Below are 22,791 nucleotides of genomic sequence, written 5' to 3'. Positions count from 1 at the left end.
CCAGTGGTTGTTGACAGACGAGAGAGCACAGAGCTGGACCGCAGCGGATCGGAGACAGACCGGACACGGATCTGGTGGAAGCCCTGTGTTATAGTGACTAATTAAAGTCCCTGTGGGGAGTTTTTGGCTGGTTGTGAAGCACAACAAAATCTAAGAAGAAGCCCTTTAACAACCTACATAAGCAACTAACCCTAACCCTAACCATCAGCAACAAGGTGGACAATACCTTTGTTGCAGTTTTTAATGCCTGTAGCTGGAGTGAGGGGGGCGGTGTCAGACCAGAGGATTGACGCAAGCTAAAGAAACAGTTTTATTATTCTTCCACAGCAAATCTTCACAGTGAGAGGAGAGAAACATTACCACACTGAAGACTGGTTTATACTTCTGCATTGACCCTACGCAGCAGTACCCGTCGCGGACATGAGCACTACATACTTGTGCGTTGATGTGTCCGTGTCGTGCAGCAATACTCCGCTGAAACACCTGAAGGTCAGTGTGGTCTCTCTGATAGTCAGGCCGCCTGTTTCCAGCTGGTCATAGCCACCGTGCATAGAGGTCAATGTCAGAACTTGTCTGGCACGCAGGACAGCCAACAGGAACTGATGAAAATCAGGTTGTAAGTCCTTACTATGTTCGGAAAGAGGTGTCAGATTTGTGAAAGCAAAGCTCAACTGATGAGTTATGAAGCCATGATGGCCAAATTAATATATATCCAATTATCGTATTGTGATTTGAGTGCAAGCATACATGTTCTTCTTCTCTGCAACATATTGGTCCACTTTACTGTCACATTCAGGATGGTTGAAGCTTACCGATGCATCTCTTTTCCTTTTTTACTGTTCTTTTTTTTTACTCTGTAACCAGTGGTTGACAGTAACAAAGTAAATTTACTTGGGAACGATACTTATGTACGTGTTTTGCGTATCTGTACTTTGCTTAAGTATTATTTTTTTGGGAACTTTTTACTTTTACTCCATTTAAAGACAAATATCATCCTTTTGACTCCTCTACATTTCTATCAGTGCTCTAGTTACTCTCTACTTTATCTTTGAAGTCAGCTGATGAGTTTTCTTTTCTGAAATCAGATCCCAAAGACCGTAAACTGTTGGTGTCCTTGTGTTTGGTTTGTCTCAGTGGTGTAGCCGTACCTGGGTTGAGCGTAGATCAAACGTTCTTCAGATCAGTGCGTTCATTTAGTCGTGGTGATGATGGCTATGACTGAGAAGGATGATGATTCTCTACCTGAGCACCACGGCCATATTTTAAACCCACGTTTGAGCTTTTGAAATGAAGAATGATTGTTTGTATTGTTGTAAATCTCTGATCTGTTTACCACACAAACTTCATCACAGCCGACAAAACATCAGCATCTAACCTGAGAAAGCATGTGGAGGTCTGGAGCTAACACACTGCTTTGATTCCAGAGGAACATTGTAAACTTGTCTGTGCTTGTAGTAACTTAGTGATATTTCATGGTAGATTTTTTAAATATGAAGTCATGTTTTCTAGATAAACAGAACGGAGCAGAATGTTCACCCATGCATTCTTGACTGACCTCATGCTTTGTGAAAATACATTTAGAGATATTTAAAAAGTACTTTGAATACTTTACTTATTTTTAAAAACAAGTACTCCAGGACTTTAACTCAAGTCAGAATCTGACTGAACAACTTTCACTTGTATTGGAGTAATGTTTGACCAGGAGGAACTATACTTTGACCTAAGTAATGAAGACGTGTTCTTTGTCCACCACCGTCCGTAACTAATCTGACGTAAAATAAATGCAAGTGTAATACTTTCAGAAGAAAATACCCAAGTAAAAGTAAAAGTGCTGTTTTTAAAAATCTGAATGAATGATACCAGCGTTTCTGTATAATCTTGGCATTTTTTCTAAGCAGACCCCATGGCTTTCGTCTTTGCTAAATATGTAGTGCTGATTTATGAAGTGTTTGAATTGTTGGCTTGCTTATGAAATTCAGAGACACCTTGCCCATTCAGAAGGCTCATTTTCACAGCCTCCACCCCTCTGGTATATGACGATGCCCAGAGAGAAACCACTCATGGTCAATGTCTGAAACAGCAGCAGCGCCCTTTCTATTTGCTGCTTTGTTTTCCACAGTACAATGTGGCAACAACAACATGACACGCTATGATCGAAGCCAACCAGGCCTTCAAACGACCACAAATCACAAAACTTTTAAAGGTGACATATCATGCAAAATGGACTTTTTAATGGTTCTCTACCTGAAATATGTTTCCCTGGCATGTCTACAAACCCCCCGAGAATGAAAAAAATCCATTCTGCCCCTGTTTTGATTTCTCCACCTTTCTGTAAATGTGTGTGAAACGAGCCGTTTCAGACTTCCGTGTTTTTGTTACGTAACAACAATATCCGGTCTGTCACGGAGTCAGAGCTCGGAGCTTGTTCAGCCCATAGACTGTATAAAATAATACTGAATCCCTCCCCCGTTTTTCATTACCTGCACAAATGTGTGCTAACAAGGAGCTTAGGAGGGAGGCATGCTAGTTGTAGGCTGTCTTAATAAACACAAAGGTCGGTTTTACTCCCCACGTCTGCAGATTTGAAGATCTAGTGGATGATTTTTATTTATCATGGATAAGTGCTAGCGCTAGTTAGCATAGCCACATAGCTACATGTTCGTAGCTGTGTACCAAGACACACGTCGACATACTGATAAATAAAACAACAAGAAACACTAAATCTGTGACCAATCCTTCAGAAAGGTCCTGCTACAGGCGCCTCTCCATCAGGATCAGATTCTGGATCAGATTCAGAGGGTTGAAGTAACGCGATCTATGAGCAGCCGTGTATATTCAGCCAACATGTAAACATTAGATCAACGTGCTGGAGAGCCGAGGCACATCCACTTCCTGAGGGGGCGTGGTCAGAGGGAAAACAGAGTGTTCTGAGGAGGACTGAAGAAGAGGGCTTTTCAGGCAGACCAAAATCTGATTTCAAAGTGTTTTTTTGAGCATAAACTTTAAAGACATGTTTTGGGGACCTCTTAGACCAATATATATTGATGAAAAAAGCGTGATATGTCACCTTTAAATCACAATGCTACAATTATTGAGGGCTCAGTGGTTTTGACTTTCAGAAGTCTGCACTGGATGACATTTCAGTCAATAGTTCTTAACTCACTCTGCTTACACACACAGCTGTGCAACAAATACTACCTCTGTGAAGCTAAAAACCATTCTGATGACACAGTGTGGAGAGGTGCTGTTTTGGAGGCTGGAATTAGAGCTAGTTAGAAGTAGTATCTATTGTATTGCAAGGTGCACATGTTTTTTATCCTCAGTTTATGACAAAACATCCATGGACACCTCACTGTTGTCTGCAATTATCCCGTGTGTTCGTTGTGTTAGATTGAACATGTGTTCACCTCGTAAACTCAGAATAAACTAAAGGATCTCCCTCACTGCTATTCAAGACTTCACTGTGTTTAATCCATCAGTATTCATATCTCTTTCTCTCAATGGGGGGGGGGGGGGGGGGGGGGGGTAAATTACAATGTCCAAGAAGTCATGGGGCTCCTTGTGCATTCAAACAAAAACCATGTCTGATTTTACTTCATGTTCAGAGCGGTGATACAACCAGGCAGACCAGTCATGAGAGGGCATTTCTGTTGCTGTAGGGTGCAGGGAGGAAGCCCCAAGGCCATGCTTGTGGTGTTCAGACGAGGGATATCTCAACCTCAGGTGAAACTTAACCAGGACTCCAAGAGGCTGTCAGTTATCAGATATTTCTCCAGGGGGATGATCTTATGGAAAGAAACTTGACTGCTGTATCTGTGCTCATCTCTTGTCTTAGTTTAATAGATCTACCGTTAAGCTAATTTAACGCTGTTATTAAAAAAAATACAGTCATCTCACTGCAAAGACTCAAATCTTAGCCAGTTAATTTATTTCATTTCTAGTCAATAATCACATTACACTCTGGGTGCCGTTGGCCCAGTTAGTTAAAGCGGATGGGGGCGTGCCTATGTTCCCACATTTCAGCATCTATAAGCTCTGCTTCAGCCGAAACCCTTTTCGATCAGCCTATTTTATTTTTTCTTGTAATAATTGTGATTGAGACGATTTGTGCTGCTGCTCGAAATACAATTACTCATTCATTCATTCATATACTATGAAGTGCTTCCAAATATCTTCTGGGCGGATAGAGCTTCAATTGAAGGGAAATGTAGGAACACAAGACCTAATTTTGAAAATATCTTAGAAATGTGGGAGCACAGATGACCCCCAGAGGATATAGTCCGTCGCATCAGCCACGGGTTCAACTCCGGGCCATGACCATTAGCTGCATGTCTTCCCCTTTTCTGTACTCCCCACATTTCCTGTCTCTCAGCTGTCCTACCACTAAAGGCGAAAATGAACCAAAAATATAACTAACAAAAAAATCCGATTCTACTTAAAGAAAGACACACTGCCCTGACATGTCGAGGTATAAAGCTTTTTAAAGTTTTTACACCCCAAAGGTTAAGGACTGCATTGTCTGTAATAAGTACAAATATCTGCCAGTGCAATGAAGAAAAAAAATCTTGATACGTTGTTTGATAAAGCTTAGAGTTAGAGCTGGCTCAGGCTTGGACCAGCTCTTAGTTATGCTGCTATAGGCTTAGACTGCTTAGACTTAGGGGAACTGACACACTGGGATCCTATCTCACCCTCTTGCCCCCAACCCCCTCATCACTTACTTTAACTCTCCCTGTCCCATTAAAGTTACTAACCATAGACCTTTCTGGAGTCCCTGAGCTCCCTTGTCTCGTAGGTTCCTCTGAGCTGCCGTAGACGTCCTCCTGCTGTGGACGTTCCAGACTCAAGCTGATACGGACGTGCTGGACTCCAGCGGCAACAGCTACTACTACTCGTCTCATCACTATCAGCACTCCCTCTGTCTCTTATTCTCCTCTATCACTCTTTCCAGACCCAACTCGGTCTCAGCAGATGTGTGTCTAACATGAGTCTGGTTCTGCTCGAGGTTTCTGCCTGTTAAAGCTGGGGTTGGTAATCAGATTTAGATACACTTTTTGTTATACTAGTTAAAATGATCTTTATGTCCTGATGGTAATCAATACATAATGTGTTCTTAAAAAAGAGTGAAGAAAAGCTGCTATCTACAGCCGGAGTAAACCTGGGAAAACACCAACCAATCAGCGTTTTTTGGGACCCAAAATTTTAAACCATTCAAATCCCGTCCTGCTGTTCTGCCCGCCTCCTGCGCGTACATTTCCCCGGCGTGTACTCTGAGTCCCCGTCCCCTGCCTCTACTTCTCCTGACTCTACTGACCGCCCCTCTCGCTCCACCTCAGGCCTGTCCCCTCTGACCTGATGAGGTGCTTTGCTCAGGACTGTAGTCCGGATCAGAGTCTAAAAAGCTCTCACCACGGGGCTCTGACAAGCAAAAGAATGAATGACATTTACTAAGTCCTACAGAAATGTAGATGTACTGTAGCGTCTGTCCGGACGCTGTAGGGATGACAAGCCGATTCTTGAACACGTTGAGTTTTAATAACCGGTCACTGTCGGCTGTGATCACGACAACCAACAAAACAACAATCAATGTTTGAATGAATGAAGAACTTCTCCTCTTGTCTCTCCTCTCTCCCGCTCACACACTCTACACCTTCTTTGATGCCTTCACTGACTGTCAACACTGTAGGAATTAAGAACATCTACACTGAACAGGTTTAACAAACAGTAGAGCTGTTACAGTATTATATATGTGTTATAACTTTTCTCCTGATATCGTGTCACTGGTACAACTGGATAATGTTAGCATGACAGTTGTGAGTACTAACAGCATCGTTTTGGAGGAGCTCTGAGGGAGGAGGGGAGGGGTTAGATGGAGTCCTGAGGAAATGCTACATTCAAAGTCATGCTAGTTTTCGGAGACTGCCAACCCCAGCTTTAAAGGAAGTTTGTCCTCTCCGCTGTAACTAGCTAAATACTGTGAGGTGCAATGCTCATGGTGGATTAAGGTGGGGTCAGACTGAGTCGTATCCTGTCTTGGTGTTGGGTCTCTGTTCATAATTTAACATAGAGTGGTCTAGACCTGCTCTGTTTGTAAAAGAGTCTTGAGATAACATTTGTTGTGATTTGGTGCTATACAAATAAAGGTTGATTGATTGATTGATTGATAGCTAACCTTGTTATATTCCACTTAATGTCAGATTATCTTTTTGAAATTATTTTTTTTATTGTCATTTTGTTTATTCTGTTTATTCCTCTTCCTGAATCTTCTTCTTTGTGCTCTATTTAGGGTGTGCTCTTGGTCAGGGGGACTGGGTGGTGTTCATGTGGGGTATGGTCTGTCCAAATTCAGTATGTCGGTATGTGCGTGTTTATGTTTATATTTTTTAAAAGCTCAAAACTTCATAAATAAATAAAAATTTAAAAAAAGCATCACATCATGTTTTCCCATAGCTGAATCTGATCCGTCATCTTGGCAGCATATTCAGCTTTCATGTTATAATCACGCTTTATTCAAATGAAAGCGTTTTCTTATCAGAGCATCATTACTCTGTTTTCAGAGCGTGTGCCGGACAAGGAAACAGGGCTTTAAGAGTGTAAGTCTCAATGGGTTTTTAAAGTCAGTTTGTGACTGAAGAAAGACACTAAGCTTTGATCCAAATATGATTTTATTGATTCAGAAATGATTTATTTTTACAGTTCAAATAATCGTCCCATGGCAACGGTATTCTTACATTAAACTGAACATTTTCATTCACGACGAAGTAAACAAAATGTTTTTAAATTTGGTTTTCTTATCAAGTGCAGAAACTAACAGCAGCGCCTCTATAAGGTCCTCCACTCTGACATTTTTCTGTCTGCATGTAACCAGTCCCTAACGCTACTAAAGCATACAAGCTTGTGGTTGCTTTGTGTTTGTTTGATGGACGTCTCTTTCACTCAGCTCCTCGTGTGTTTAAATCCTCCTCTCCTCTTCTTTCCTCTTCTCTCCTCTGGTTGGTCAACCATTAACCACCAATCTGAAGTCTTGTGCTTTCCACGTTAACGGAGAGTAATAATAAAATGTCCTTCGTGTTTTCTACCTTTGTATACCTGTGCACAAACATTCCAAGTCTGAACAAGGTTCCTCATATTGGATGTTGCTTCCAGATGCATGTACATAATAAAGATTTATATAACTGTGAGGAAGTAAAACACAATTTAATGTGGAGAAAGACTTTGATATCAAAAGTACAGAAAAGGAAGAAAAGTTATAACTAAGGTCCAATATATATTTGTTATGATTATTATTATTAAAGTCATAATGGTGAGATATGGGTCATAATTCTGAGATTAAGGTCATAATTCTGAAATTAAAGTCATAATTCTGGGTTTAAGGTCATAATTCTGATATAAAGCTCAGAATTCTGAGATTAAAGTCATAACTCTGATATTAAAAATGTCAACTCTGAGATTTAGCTCATAATTCTGAGATTTAAATCATAATTCTGAGTATAAAAAAGTCATAATTCTGAGAATAAGATCATATTTCTGAGATTTAAGTAAAAATTCTGAGATTAAAGTCATAATTCTGAGATTAAAGTCATAATTTTGAGATTAAAGTAATAATTCTGAGATTAAAGTCATAATTCTGAGATTTAAAAAGTCATAATTCTGAGATTAAAGTCATAATTCTGAGATTAAGGTCATAATTCTGAGATTAAAGTCATAATTCTTAGATTAAGGTCATAATTCTGAGACTAAAGTCATAACTCTGATATTAAAAATGTCAACTCTGAGATTTAGCTCATAATTCTGAGATTTAAATCATAATTCTGAGATTAAAAAAGTCATAATTCTGAGAATAAGATCATATTTCTGAGATTTAAGTAAAAATTCAGAGATTAAAGTCATAATTCTGAGATTAAAGTCATAATTTTGAGATTAAAGTAATAATTCTGAGATTAAAGTCATAATTCTGAGATTTAAAAAGTCATAATTCTGAGATTAAAGTCATAATTCTGAGATTAAGGTCATAATTCTGAGATTAAAGTCATAATTCTTAGATTAAGGTCATAATTCTGAGACTAAAGTCATAATTCTGAGACTAAAGTCATAATTCTGAGAATAAGATCATATTTCTGAGATTTAAGTAAAAATTCTGAGATTAAAGTCATAATTCTGAGATTAAAGTCATAATTCTGAGATTAAAAAAGTCATAATTCTGAGATTAAGGTCATATTTCTGAGATGAAAATCATAATTCTGAGATTAAAATCATAATTCTGAATTTTTTTCTCTTAAATTAATCATAATAAAAATATATTGGACCTTCATTTTTTTGTTTTTGTTCAGTGGCCTTAATCCTCTTCTGTACAGAAGTTATATACAGTATGTAAATAAAATAAATACTTTGACCCTAACCTCTTCAGGAGGGTGGATAAAGAATTAAAGAGGGGGGCAAGACTGAGTTTGCATGATGCTCTTGATAAATATATGAAGCAAGTATTCAAAGCTTTATGTAAACAGGAATGTTCACTTTCACCAGTCATGTAAACAGCTTGTTTGGAAAAGTGTCTTTTTACAACAAGGACAAAAATCTAAATATTTGAGCATGTTGATGTGATCACTGACAGACAGCAGACAGATTTTCTTAGAGCTGTGAGGCCAGGCGGAGATTTATTACTGACCTGCTGTTAAACCACACGTTGGTGCTGATGCATGACTATATGTAGTTTCTGTGAGATGGATCTATGACATATTTTTTTAAGTTTCTTCACTGAGAATCTGAATTATTATCACCTTTACATTTTAATTGCTGCTGCTTCAGGGTAAAGTTAATTCTCTGCAGTTTGTCAAAGTCACTTTTGTTTTCCTTTGCCTTCCAGAAGTAAATTGGCAAATTTCCAAGCAGCTAAACAATTACATAATAATATTAATACATAATTCATAGTTAATATTTGCTGTACAGATGAAATATAATGCTTTTATATCAATGAAAATAAAAAAAATCTTCCTTGGAGCAATCTTAAATAATGCTGCTCATAATAAATGCTGTCACTAATTTAGTGTTTTATCATTATTTTGAATCCTCACTATCTTGCATAGATTTTTACAATAAATCTGAATTTCTACGTGTTCGTCTTACAGAAGGGAATTATTCTCTCTTGAACCTACATGGGGATAAAAGTGTTTAAAATTCATCTTGCTGAGCTCATATTGACCTTTTTATTAACAGGGCTGGTTACAACCGAGGGAGAATTGCACTCATCAAATATTGTGTTCAAATCTAGAGACAAGGTTCCTGTGAATGTCAGTCAGCCTGTCTTTTCTTCTCCTCTTTGTCTGATTAAGGAGATAGAGAAAAGAAATGGATTTGGAAGAAGAGATTTTGTTTTGTACCGCAGCCTTATTTTTTTCAGGAATGCAAATTTTGTTCAGATGTTGCAACCCTCCTTCTGCCTGTTAAACCTCCTTCTTGAAGTGCCTCTCCCTGTGTGACGCGCTGCAGACCGGCTCTCAGTCAGGTGCTGGAGCGCCTTCTAGTGGCCGGGTTAGGAAATGCACGGTCGTGACATATCCTCAGAAAACCTCTGATACAGTCATGTGAACATGGTATATAAAGGGACATGGTAACAAATGTTTTGAGTTTTATTATGTGACTTCAATATTTACTGATTTATTGGCTCATTATTTACCACTACTCTCCCTGTGATCTATGTAAACAAATGTTATAATAATTGCTTAATTGAAAAGCCAAGACAAAAGAGAGAAGCAAGAACTATAATGGTTTAAAACATGAAATAAAAAAAGATTATTATTATAGAAATAAAGAGATAATAGAATAAATGCATGTCTACATTAATCAAATTGATTAAAGTATTGACAAATATTTCAAGAATGTTTAAAAGCCCTTTTGGGACATTTGATAAGGCTTTAAATGACAGTCGTACCACTTTCGTCATCGCTTACAGAATATTAAGACAGGTGGTCAGAGTTGTACTGTACACTAGTCAAATGTGATCAATAATTGGTTCCCTGTTAGCTGTACTCGCAACTGCTCTTTCAGGATCCACAGCTGTAAATGATTCACAATTATTTTCTGACTGACAGGAATATTATAAATTATCCAGACCAAAAACAACAAAAATAGTAAAGTGATTTAATAATTATTATTTTTTTAATTGCATGCTATTTTGTCCCTTTTGACATGCTGTAGTTAAGCCGCTGCAGTGTCTCCCTGCTTCCTACTGACACAGTGTTGGTAAATAACAACACAGCTGCACATTTGAACATCACATTTCACTTTTAAACACTTTCAGATGACTTGTGTTTTTAACTTTCACTATGAGAATGTTTTGGTGTTTTCTTACCGCTGAGTGAGACATGAGTTGACGTAGTGCAAAACACAAACCATGTGCTGAGGACCGGTTTGGAATCAGTCACCATAATATGGTCACGAATCAGCGGCGCTCCTGCATGTGAGCGGGGGCGTCATTTTGGAGGGGTTCGGGGAAGGGGTTAGACGGAGTCCTGAGGAAATGCTACATTCAAATTCATGCTAGTTTTCCGTGACTACCAACCCTAGCTTTAACACATTCTCAGTCAAACAGTATTAGTTTGAGCGACCACCTAAAAACCAAGCATACAGGTGCAGCTAATTATACTGATGTCATGGGCAACCTCATCACACAAACCAGTGAAGCACTGTTTTGGAGTAGATGAATCACCACAGACCTGTGGATGAAACCCTTTGAAGCTGTCTCCAACCTCTACGTCATGGTGTCAGATTATTCTCAGGCAGCAGTGCAGCGTTTATTTGAATAATAAACCTAAAAGTCAAGATCATAAAGTAGATCTCATCCCATTCATTTTATTCCCAAATCAAGACATCCATCCATCCATTTTCTTCCGCTTATCCGGGGTCGGGTCGCGGGGGTAGCAGTCCAAGCAAATTGACCCAGACATCCCTCTCCACGGTGACACTTTCCAGCTCCTCCTGGGGAATCCCGAGGCGTTCCCAGACCAGGCGGGAGATATAATCCCTCCACCGCGTTCTGGGTCTACCCCGGGGCCTTCTCCCAGTTGGACGTGCCCGGAACACCTCTAAAGGGAGGCGTCCGGGAGGCATCCTTATCAGATGCCCGAACCACCTCAGCTGACTCCTTTCGACGCGGAGGAGCAGCGGCTCTACTCCGAGCTCCCTCCGGATGTCCGAGCTCCTGACCCTCTCTCTAAGGCCGAGCCCAGACACCCTTTGCAGGAAACTCATTTCAGCCGCTTGTATCCGCGATCTTATCCTTTCGGTCATGACCCAAATCAAGACAATGGTGATCTTTGTTTACAATGTTAGCATGGACTTATGAACTGGTTTGAAATGGAAAATAATGGAATTTTAAACATGGGATTGAGAGTCCTGTTTAATCAAAGTCAACTATTAGAATTCAGTGATTAACCAGGATTTAAAAATGGATTGTTAGACAGCCATGGTTTAAGTGAACCATAATTAACGCTTCTGTGATACACTTTCATTTTGTGTTGATTTTGACGCCCCCTGTGGACAAAGCGGTACCTCATACTGTATAGACCCCTTTACTGTTTGTAAACGGTTACAGCTGCGTGCGCATCATGGCAACAGAAGTACTGCAGAGTAGTTTGCTAAGCTACACAAGGGAGTTACCATCAAAATCAAAATTGATACCTAAACAAAGTCACTTTGAAAAACAGTAAACGACTTCCAGCTCCGTGTGAAATCAGTGAGTTTTTTAGATATCAGCAAGTAGACAGATATTTAGTGACATACGTCTGTAGTAGAGAAACCAGCGTGTACACCAGAGAGATTAAACACACAAGTCAGTCCATGCTCTACGTTACCTGTAGTCATTTACAGACCACCAAATATCAAGGCATAAACTTGTGTCCAGAAATAAGAAATCCTCCACGCCAAAGACGAGCTCACAAGACCGCTACTTCTGAGACCTGGATCATAAAATGGCCCTTTTCCACTACACAGTTCCAGCCCTACTGGACTGGACTCAGCTCTATACTCAACTTGACTCTACTTAGTTTAGGTTTCTTTTCCACCAGCCCGTGTACTGACTCACAGTGGGTGGGGTTGTCAAAAACCCAGCTGCATGAAACTGCGTTCACATCATTTTGAACACGACACAACAATCACAAACAATGGCGGACACGGAGGAAATGGTGTACTTGCTGCTCGGTCTGTGGCTTTTTCTTTATTGTCGCAGGCCGAGCGAGAGAGGGAAGCTAAAGAGAACTTAAAAATGGTGGGTTTGATTTCTGTGTTGGGTGACGCGCTCATGACTCTTCGGTGACGACATTCTCTGACCAATCAGTGGCCGGCAGTCCGTCGACGTCACCTTTTAGTATCGACTCAGCTCGCTTAGTACCAGAGCAGAGCAGGTACGGAAAACTGGTGTCTGACACAAGGTACTGCGCCCGTGGAAACACAACACAAACCGAGTCGAGTCGGGTCAAGTCGAGTAGAGTAGGGCTAAAGGCTGATTTATACTTCTGCATCGAATCGACGGCGTAGCCTATGCCGTAGGTCCGCGTAGCTCCCTACGCAGAGGCCTACGCACGTAGCTGACGTGCACCTCCTCCAAAATGTAACTACGCGTAGAGCCGACGCGGACCGCAAGCTCTGTGATTGGTCCGCTCGACGGCTTTGTCTTTCCCGCATTCACAGCACTTCCGGGATCCCGGACATCGGCCAGACATCGGCCACACATCGGCCATGTTTTTCATCTCCTCCTCTCTGTTCTTCATGTAATCATGTCTGTATGATAAACAGCAACACGTATCAGCTGTAGATTAACAGAACCCGCTCTGAATCTCTGTGGAAAAGTAAACAGAGATCGTAGCGGGACCGGAAGCAGGCGACTGGCTATCAGAGAGACCGCACTGCCCTCAGGCGTATCGGAGGAGAATTGCTGCCCGACACGGACACATCGACGCACAAGTATGTGGGGCTCATGTCCGCGTCAGCCCCTCCTGCGTAGGGGAGACGCAGAAGTATAAATCAGCCTTAAGACGGGCCGGTGGAAAAGGGCCAAAAGACTGCTAAGTCTGAGACCTGGATCATAACAAACAAGCCAGACAACTGAGCCCAGACAGCGAAGTGCACTGGTAGAGATCAGAGTGATAATGATTCTGTGTTTTTTAATCACTAGTCAGCAGAGTTATTAGTCTCATAATAAACCATAGTATTGATGTGAACATAAAATCTGTTTCTGTTACTCATAATTAAAACTTTCATGTATTATTGACCTCTCCATATTGAGTCTTAATCGTCTTATTTGGTCGTAACCTCGGCACAAAAACAACTTTTTCACTGTGAAAACTGGGTTCAGATGTTCGTCTGTTTATATTATTTAATCACAGTCAAACCTGATGAACCGAGGTCGGATAAAGAAGAGATTTAGCAGCTCACAGCAACAGACGCCACCGGTGTTTCAGTGAAAAGTGTGACCCTGGGGCGCTGGTGGCCTAGCGGTCTAAGTGCCTCACACACAGAGGCTACATTCCTGTGGGTCGCCGGTTCAATTCCCGGTCGGTCGACCATTTCCTGCATGTCCTCCCCGTTCTCTACTCCCCACATTTCCTGTCTCTCTTCAGATATCCTGTTTATTAAAGGCAAAAAAAAGAGACAAAAATATAACTTTAAAGGAAAAAAAGTGTGACCCTGTTAACTGGTGACTGTCAGCCGAGTGTGCCTCTCACAAATGCTTTTAGTTTTTCATGAAACACATATCTGATGCGTTTATTTGATAATACAATATAAAATAAACTAGTATGCATTCACAAGGATTCTTTTCATATTTCAACAGCAATCACTGAACGTCACCAGTTAGCACGGTCACTCTTATCACAGAAACACCGGTTGCTCATAAACGGTTGTAATCCTGTCTGAATTCTGTAAAGCTTGAGTCCGTGGTGAAGTATCGATTCTGACAACCGACCACAGAACAACCCAACACTTTGATGCTGACACAAGTTTTAATTCAGAGTTTGAAGCTCAACAACTCGTCTGAATGAACGGAGCTAGACACTGCTTCCATGGCCAAAATACGCACGCACCTCTGCGATAACATAGGCTGTAAAGGGGTCTATATATTTGTTGATTGTATCCTGTACATGCACAAGTAGAGTTTTCTAATGAGAAATATCACCCTTCTTTCAGTGCATTGTCAGAGGTACCATCATGAGTCAATATTTGCTGCAGAAATGTATTGAAAAAGCTTTTTTGGCAGCGTACTTTAACTCACTTTGTCTAAAACTAACCTGGTGGCAGCGGTTAAAGCAATGAGGAAGTTACAGCAGAGAAGTGATAAATCTTACTGTGATGGCCTTGTTTGCTTTAGTATGTCATATAGAAGCACTGGTATTTGTTTCAGTCTGATTTATAACTGGAGGAAAAAGTCTCTCACAGCAGCTTTAAAGTTGCAGGACTGACTACAAGTACCCACGTTATATTTGAATTATAACAAATATCCCCAAAGCTTAAATTACAGTACTTAAAGCAGCATATTGGGTATTGAATGTTATGAACATGCTGGTTATTTTCTTACATTTCATACCTCCTCTGACCTAAAAGTGATGGATTGACTGTCAAGACTTTAACAGGATCAATCCGTCACTTTTTCATTATGTGACTGTTAGCTTCACAAACCCTGCTCATAAAGTAGACCCTTTATAAGATAATTACACTCTCTGAAAATGATTGTAATTTGAGCGGACCATTGCTAATTAATGTCACTAAATGTAAAGATCTCCCTAACCCCGTCGTATGGAACGACTCTGAACCATCCGACATGTTTTTTATTGACATTTTGCACAATATACCAGATTTCTAAATATCAACTTAATGGATCTTATTAACCACGTCCTCCAGACCAAGGTGAATTAATCAAAGCAGACTTGATTTATACATCCCGCCCCTTCCTCTCATCTTCCACCTCTCTTCCTCTCTCTCCGTTCCTCCTGCTCTCTCACATCCAGGCAGCTGGGGATTCATTTGTCTTGCTGATTAATGATGAGAACCATATCCTCCACAACAGCAGTAAATTAAAAGAGATTGGGGACAGAGAGAAAGAACATCAAGGTCCATTCATCCCAATCAAATTTCACAGTAGGTCCAATTCATCCTAAGCTTTATTTGTATTGTCTGCTATACAAACACAGAAAAACACTAGTCATTCACTTTCTCCTCCCAGGCCCTCTCTGGCAGTCTGGGGATTTTTTCAGCTGGCAACTTTCCAGGTGCACGCTCATTTTTTCAGCCTTCAGGCTACAACTAGTCCCACTGCTGCACCGCTATGACAGCAGCATGTCTGTTTCAGATAATGGTAATTGTTTGTCAGCAGCAGCCATGGCTTTCTGCTTGCACTGTTGCCTCCATGTGTACTGTGTTCAAATAGTCTGTGTCAGCTGTGCTGTCCTTCCAGTTAGCAGAAGGACGTTGGACACTGTTAAGTTGGCAATAGGTTAATGAGGTTTGCTTTATTTAGAGAGTGTGACTGATCCCAGTGAACATGTTCTGTTGAAAAGACACTAAAACATGGATTGAGCCACGTTTCAACAGACACTGAGAACTGGTTCAAAAGTGAAACGACTATTCGAAGATGATTAAAAGTCTGTCTTAACCAGAATTCATGAGGAAATCTGCTTCTGGTACAAAGTTTATCTAACAATCACACACATATTTACATTAATTTTAAGTTGCGTCTTTTACAAATAGCAGCTAATATGATTGCACATGTGAGCAGTGCATTATATTCACCAAATAAAAATTAAATGCACAAGTCAGGCTTAAACTTTATGTTATTCTGTGGTTTGTGTGGTATGTGGTTGCAGGTTTTTTTCTGCAGCCAGCCTCTAGTGGACGCTCAAAGTACTGCAGTTTAGAACAATTCCACATGTGCTTCATGTTTTCAGACTGGAGGTTGCCGCTTGGTTCAGAGCCAGAATCTTGGCCACATGTCACCAGTGGGATGTAGTGTAGTAGTGAGATACACTTCACCTGAAATGTAAAGGTTTCATAAAAGAGTACCAACACATGCTCATCTGATTCTTACAGTACAGCTATCCCTGTTTATGATTTGAGTAGCATGAACAAACCGACTCTACGGTTAATCGCACTGCAGAAGCATTTTTCTCCAGTGCTCCAGGACCAGACGGTGTGTCCCCCTCCTGCCTGAGAGTCTGTGCTGAGCAGCTGGCCCCCCATCTTCACAAAGATCTTCAACACATCGCTGGAGCTGTGTGAAGTGCCCTCATGCTTCAAAAGCTCCACCATCATCCCAGTCCCAAAGAAACCCACCATCACAGGACTCAATGACTACAGGCCCGTCGCCCTGACATCTGTGCATTCGAGAGACTGGTGTTGAGCCACCTGAAGGACATCACAGGCCCCCTGCTGGACCCCCTGCAGTTTGCCTACCGGGCAAACAGGTCGGTGGAGGATGCAGTCAACATGGGTCTGAACTACATCCTGCATCACCTGGACTCCCCCAGGACCTACGCTAGGATCCTGTTTGTGGACTTCAGCTCAGCGTTCAACACCATCATACCAGACATCCTGCACCAGAAACTCACCCAGCTCACAGTGCCGACTTCCATCTGTCAGTGGATCACCAACTTCTTGACGGACAGGAGACAGCAGGTGAGGCTGGGGAGCATCAAATCCAGCACCCGGACCAGCACTGGCGCCCCACAGGGATGTGTTCTCTCCCCACTGCTCTTCTCCCTCTACACCAATGATTGCACCTCAGGGGACCCCTCGGTGAAACTCCTGAAGTTCGCAGACGACACCACCTTCATCGGTCTCATCCAGGACGGAGACGAGTCTGCTTACAGACAGGAGGTGGAACAGCTGGCACTCTGGTGTAGTCAGAACCATCTGGAGCTGAACCCGCTCAAGACGGTAGAGATGACAGTGGACTTCAGGAGAAGTCCCCCGTCCACTTAGGAGTCATCTGGAAACAAAGAAAGGCACATGACATTTTCTATTTTCAAGGTATTTCAAGTTTAGCTACTATTTTTTAGATAACTTAAAAATATATATATATTCTGGAAGACATCGCACGAACCCCCATTTGTGTCTCACGACCCCCAGGTGGTCCCGACCGCCACTTTGACAACCCCTCTACTAGGTGAGTTAGCATGCTAACAAGCTAACAGAGTTAAAGTAGGGCTGGGCGATAAAATGATAATGATAATTATTTTGATATTATTTTTCTCAATATAAATAGAACAAATGTACGATAAAATGTTGATATATAAACCTGTAATTACACCCCCCCCCCCCCCCCAGCCACTGGACAGGGAGGAGGTACTAGTCCATCCAACATTAAACAGAACAGATGAAGAAGTCAGCATGGAACAGCCAATCATGTCGCAGGTTAAGAGGTAAACTAAACACAGCTGAAATGAGCGACAGAGACACTGAAGAAAACTCAAAACTTAGCAGCTGAAAGCAGAATGAAAACATGCTCAACAAGAAAGGTCACTAAACTTCATAGTTAAGATATTTTGGCGATTTACTAAACTACTAGATCCAGATACAAGCTAACAAACCGTCGGGGTTCTTCAACTTTCACTCAGAAGAACAAAATCTGCCTTTAGAATGGATAGGATAGGAAAGAATGATTTGATATTTATTGTGAAAATGATCGATATCGACTGATATGAAAAACGTTATTGTGATATATTTTTCAATATTGCCCAGCTCTAAGTGTTTGAATAGTGAAACATAGTGAGTGTAAACAGGTTACATATCTGAACTGTCTCCAGTCTCTGTTTGTTGTTTTTGCTGCCTGAATTGAGCTAATGTTTCCAGGCAGCTTTGTTTTCTTTCCCTGCTGTATCATATTACCATAGCTGTTGCAACAAAGTACTTCCCCCACATTAGGAATCAATAACGTTTCATCCTATTGCATTTGTTGGATGTACTGACAGCTCTACTCTCAGCAGGACCGTGCAGTGTGAGGAGGATATTTGTAGATTGTTCGGGGACACATTCAGGCTGTAAATTGTTCATGTATCCCCGCAGTGTTTGGCAGTTTCCCAAAAGGAATTAAACATCTGAAGTGACTGGCGTCCAAAGGAAAGAAGAAGGAGTTCTGGGAAGCGCTCAGGTCACAAATCTACCTAATTAATGCTGCCTCCCTCTGCTGTTTTAAAATCTACTGTAGTTTCATCTACTGTCCTGTGGTGCTTTTGTCTCTACTCTGTCACCTGCTATTGGAGCTTCATTTTGTAGGAGTTAATGGAGGGAGGTGATGGTTTGAAATGTGCACCTCTGCAGGAATAATAATTAAATGGTCTCTGAGGTTAGTTACCCACTGACTTTCACTGATCCACTGATCTACATAGGAAATACACAGTGGTTTAGAAAGGCAGGGATGTGAAAGATATTGAAGCAGAGTAAACAGACTTATAGAACCTTGTAGAAGATATTAGTGTGTATCTTTCTCTGCAGAACAAGAATCAACCTGACTGTTTCATTTTTGGCTCCTTCTGCAGAACCCAAAGTAAGACTTGGCACAACCTAAGAAGCATATGCTGACCGAGGCAGACAGGTGCGCTGATGCAAAAACTTTGCTGGTGGTTTAATAAACTAATGGCATGAAATTCTGCTTTAACTGCTCCTCGAAATAAGTCATATCTGCTCTTAATAAACAGTTTGAGAAGCAGCCGCAGAGCTACACTCAGCAAGGGCCTCACTGAGCTTCTTTTTGGCACAAACACAACTGTCTGGTTTAGCCTGAGGAAGAGTGTCCAATTATTGAGCTGGTTCCTCCATCATTTATGTGTTTTTATCATTTTTATTTTACTTGTGTGACCAAAAAAGTCATCAATATGGGGGCCATTGTCTTAGCTATCATTAGTGATGGGCAAATGAGGCTTCATGAACCAGTAGTTGTATTTTCTGACTCCTCTAGATGGCGCTCTTTGTTCAACAAAGGGTTGAAAGCACACTGACTTACCATTCATTGAGCCTTTATTTTTAAACCAAGAGCGCCATCTAGAGGAGTCAAAAAATACAACTACTGGTTCATGAAGCTTCATTTGCCCATCACTAGCTATCATGCAAGGCTGGAAACCAAATGTAAAGGAGGATGAGTACCACATTGGTCAAAGTTCAAAACATTTAAATGAAAACCATCCATCTTTACCGCTCCAAAGATCATCAAGAGGCCATTGTTGACTGTGGAATCAGACGGACACACATTTGAGTTGTATAAATAAGTACAACGTACCGGAATCCACATACACACAAATTCAAAAAAGCCGATATTTACAGCAGAAATAAACATGTTTACAGCCTGGTACAAAAGACAAGTGTAGTCTGGATAGCTAATTTCTCGATCGGCACACACTGTCCGGGGTGAACTTTTTCATAACGCTGCAATTTCAAAGATATTTAGGTTACATGTTTTCCATAATGAGAGGCGCAGCTGACTTGATTGACAGGCGGGAACACTGTAGATGTTGGCTAGGAGGCTCAAAGCCCGCCTCTTTACGTCACACTCGCTCAAAAGAAGTTATGTTGAGTTCAACATTTCCAATATGGCTCCCGCCGACGATTAGCCTCAAAACAGCGCTTCAGAAACATATGGGTGACGTCACGGATACTATGTCCATTATTTATACAGTCTATGGTGTCAGCCTGTTTATGTATATAGTGGGGGCGACAGTAGCTCAGTCCATAGGGACTTGGCTTGGGAACCGAAGGGTCGCCGGTTCGAGTCCCAGTATGGACTGGGTAAGTGGACTGGTGACTGGAGAGGTGCTGGTTCACCTGCCTGGGCACTGCTGAGGTGCCCTTGAGCAAGGCACCGAACCCCCAACTGCTCGGGGTGCGCTGGTTGACGGCAGTATCCTCACTCTGACATCTCTCCCTAAGCATGTTCACTGCATTGTATGTATATACCCAAAAAAACTGTATGTGTAGCATGTCCAATATAGCACGAGTGAAAAAATGTAATTTCCCCCCTGGGCATCAATAAAGTACCTTTCTCTCTTTCTTCTTAAAGCGGGTGTCAGGACCCCTTGGCGGCTGTGGCTCAGTGGGTAGAGTCGGTCGTGTATCAATCAAAAGGTTGGTGGTTTGATCCCAGTATCCACAGTCACATGCTGAAGTGTCCTTGAGCAAGACACTGAACCCCAAATTGCTCCCTCTGTTGTTCAGCAGTGTGTGAATGTGTATGAATGAGCTTAATACTGATTGTCCCTCCCTATAGCAGCCTCTTCCATCAGTGAGTGAATGTGGTGTTTACATTTACCACTCTGCTCTGCATTGGGCTCCTGCTCACCCAGTCTGACTTGTAGCTTGAATAACCACCTATTCACTATGTGTCCCCCCAACATAACAACTGTATAGTAGTAGACAAACTTCTTCTGATGGATTTGTATGCACCTGTAGAGGCTCCAGGAATAATTTCAGTCTCTTTTATAACCAGAGAAAAACTCTTCACACTTGTCAGCTTTAATAACCTCCTACCTAACTTTACCGTTTGATGGTTTAACACAAGATAGCAAAGTTTTGATCATATCTGCAACATTAAAGCACATCTTACTGCATTTCTGTGTTTTTATGATAATAATAATAATAATAATAATAATAATAATAATAATAATAACTTTTTTAATACTCCGCTTTTCAAAACAAATTTCAAAGCACATTACAAACAATAAAAAAAGGCAGTAGGCAGCAATTAAGAACATATTATTACCCAACAGAAGTACAACAAGCATCAAAACAATAAACTGGCGCACTGACACACTGGGATCCTATCTCACTCCCAACCACCCAACCCCCTCATCTCTTAATTTAACTCTACCCTTCCCATTAAAGTTACTAACCATAGACCTTTCTGGAGTCCCTGAGCTCCCTTGTCTTGTAGGTTCCTCTGAGCTGCCGTAGACGTCCTCCTACTGTGGACATTACAGACTCCAGCTTATACGGACATGTTGGACTCCAGCGGCAACAGCTCTCCCTATCTCTCTTATTCTCCTCTATCCCTCTTTCAAGACCTAACTCGGTCGAGGCAGATGTGTGTCTAACATGAGTCTGGTCCTGCTCGAGGTTTCTGCCTGTTAAAGGAAGTTCTTCCTCTCCACTGTAACTAGCTAAATACTGCGAGGTGCAATGCTCATGGTGGATTAAGGTGGGGTTAGACTGAGTCTTATCCTGTCTTCATAATCTGATATAGAGTGGTCTAGACCTGCTCTGTTTGAAAAAGAGTCTTGAGAGAACGTTTGTTGTAATTTGGCGCTACACAAATAAAGATTGATTGATTGATTGATTGATTGATTGATTGATTGATTGATTGAGTGATAAACCATTAAATCAATAAAAAGTAAGTCTAAAATTGTGAGTTTTTAAGAGTGACTTAAAAGCCGACAGTGTGTTAGTTTCCTGGGTCTCCACCGTCAGGTCATTCAACAACTCCGACCAGAAAAAGCTTGATGCCTTTGGTATTACGGTTTGAGCAAGGAATGCTTAGTGATGACCTACCGGAGGATCTGAGGTTACATGAAGGCTCGTAGGGGTCAAGAGGTCAGCAATGCAGTCTGGAGCTGATCCTCTATGAGCTTTAAAAGTCAGCACCATCATTTTTAAAACTAATTCTGAAACAAACTGGAAGAACAGTGAAGTGAGTCTGGCTGCAGCATTCTGGTTCAGCTGAAGTTCATTCAGGTTGTTTTGTGTGAGACAGGAGTAGTATGGTGAATTTCAGAAATGTAACCTGGAAGAAGTAAAAGCATGAGTTAGTGTTCATGCAGAATCTGTGGCTAGAGATTAGTTTTAAATTTTATGCAAATCTTAACCCACAGTTTTCAAAATGTGTCATCTGTCAATCAGAAGAAAGAGATAATGAACACATTTAATCGTTTTGATCATCACTGGAGCTTCACTTTGGATTATATCTTCAAACTTAAGTATAAGAGAGGATGGAAGATGAATTTTGGATGACATTAGTGACACTTTGTTCTATTTAGCTAAATCCTTCTGTTTGGAATAATTAGTTGTAAAAACAAAATCTGTTCAACTTTCTACATCTTTCCTCTTTGTGGTCCAACACTCTCTGTTTGCCTGGTGTAATGTTGAGCAAAGCTGTCTTTCTCATGAGTCTCTCTGATATTTTAATGAATTTGTTTGTCTCTACAAACTGCTTTGTGCAACTTCTTTTTGAAACACCATTCTCATTCAGCTGCAAAGCCAAACAGCCCTTGAACTCATCTGACCCTTTCAAACATTCATCCAGTTTGTTTGAGGAGTTCACTGTTGAAAGATTCATCAGCAAAATATTCATGGTAACCGCAGAATAAAGACACTTTTCAGTTATTCCTCTGTAGCGTTGGACCCTGACTCACCCCTCCGTTTCATTGTTTGGATGTTGATTTGACCTCTCTCAGCTCTGGCTCCTCTCTGCAGTGTGGTTTTTGGTGAGGGTAACGGGAGAGATGTCAAGGAGAAAGAGAAGGGAACATTTTATTTCAGCGGCTCTAAAAGTGAAAGCTGCCCTTTCAGTTCTGGCCTCAGGAAGTGCATAAAGTTTGGAGAGCATCTCTGCTGCACTTCCTGCTCACCCAGGGTCACTGTGGAAAGGAAACAGAGTCATAGTCCAGACTACCTCAATTTGGCCATCGAAGATGCACTGATGCTTTCACTGACAGCCAAACACCTTTCACGGGAAAAAAAAAAAACCTTAAACTTGGAAGCATCAAAATCTTGTCGCTAAAAGTGGTCTTCATGTTCAGATGTTTACACAGCGTGGCCAGTTTG

The sequence above is a fragment of the Notolabrus celidotus genome, chromosome 5 (assembly GCF_009762535.1).
Source record: "Notolabrus celidotus isolate fNotCel1 chromosome 5, fNotCel1.pri, whole genome shotgun sequence".
NCBI lineage: Eukaryota > Metazoa > Chordata > Actinopteri > Labriformes > Labridae > Notolabrus > Notolabrus celidotus.
Note: the sequence above shows the minus strand (reverse complement) of the source record.